The sequence below is a fragment of the Cyprinodon variegatus genome, unplaced genomic scaffold, assembly GCF_000732505.1.
Source record: "Cyprinodon variegatus isolate N-32 unplaced genomic scaffold, C_variegatus-1.0 Scaffold598, whole genome shotgun sequence".
Classification (NCBI taxonomy): Eukaryota; Metazoa; Chordata; class Actinopteri; order Cyprinodontiformes; family Cyprinodontidae; genus Cyprinodon; species Cyprinodon variegatus.
Window position 1 is genome coordinate 29 of NW_015151051.1, and position 1272 is coordinate 1300.

The window sequence follows — 1272 nt, forward strand, 5'->3', positions numbered from 1 at the left end:
AAAAAGAGCATTTGCAAATGGAATGAGTATTTTTACTCTTAAAATAAGGTATCTAGATATTATGCACTTGAAATAAGACAATGCAATTGTTTTTTCTTATTTTAAGTGTAAATTGTCTTGTTCCATTGGCAGTGTCTCACTTAAATCCTTAATTAAAGAAAAAATGACTTAGTTAGATAAAATTTTTTGCAGTGCATTTGTCCCCTGACTCTACGGGTTAGCACACAGACGGTGAAAACACACAAGCTTTAGCTACACCACCATCGTTTATTACTAATGTCATCACTTACACAGGCTAAAGAAGTGTCAGCGATAGTCACTTAAAGGTCATTAGCAAACCATACTTGAGTAACTAGTTGGAAACAGTTTTGGAAACACTGTCATCGTCCAGATGGAAACCAAATATTTGGAATTTACACACATCTTACCAAATAAGCTGAACTTTAAAGCAGCAATACAGGTTATAAGGAAACTAAATGTAGAAGAAATAGATTGTGAATAGATTCCATTTCCTTTCGGTAATGTTTAAACGGTGCCTTGTTTGAAGATGGCGAAGAGCTTAAGTATTCAGAGTATTTCTTTGAGTATTACATGTTATAAGTAAATGGAGAACCCGATAATCTGTTGGGTCATACGACACAATGATCCGTTGCCCCCCCCCAAATAAAACGAACTTTGCGTTCGACCAGCCGCAGACTTCGAGTTTCTCATGAAATGAACAAAAAGACAAAGTTAGTTTCTGTGTTCCACTACAAGCAGTACAACATCAGAGACTTCAACCTGTTGTCCAGTAAGGCTAATCATGGGGAGTCCTTTAAAAAAAGCAGAGCAGGAAGTTCAGTCCTCCTCATGACGACGTCCGTCAAGTTCACGAGGATTTCTTCAGTTCTTAAAAGCTTATTTCTAGTCCAGAATAAAAGATGTCTCTATTTACAGCCAGGTCCTTTGAATCGTCCTCGTCTCCTTTTATGATCCGCCGGAACGCAGCGCAGGTTTCATCTGGAACAGGAGAAAACAGCGATCAGATCAGAACCACAAATCAGCATAAAAGCAGGCGATAGTTAGAGGGAAACTACAATTCAACCTGGGAAGACAAGAGATTTATGGAAAAAATATTTAGCAGTCAGGACTTGGCGTAAGAAAAATGATGATGTAATAACTGAAGAGATGAGTTAGGATTGCTGTGGTGGAATGGAGGCTAAAGCTTTTTTTGCTGCATGTTTCTTTCAAATCTTCATTCACAAAACATGTTTAATTGCAACAATAAGGAAA

At 37.6% G+C, this 1272-nt stretch overlaps 1 long non-coding RNA gene across 1 annotated transcript in view; it reads right to left on the bottom strand.

Annotated features, from left to right (window-relative positions):
- Positions 1–204: 204 nt before the first annotated feature.
- The window catches only part of LOC107096098, a 21931-nt gene continuing 20863 nt past the window's right edge, over positions 205–1272 (bottom strand). Inside the window, exon 3 of the long non-coding RNA XR_001481782.1 lies at positions 205–999. This is a non-coding gene — a long non-coding RNA (uncharacterized LOC107096098). The remainder of the gene's footprint in view (positions 1000–1272) is intronic.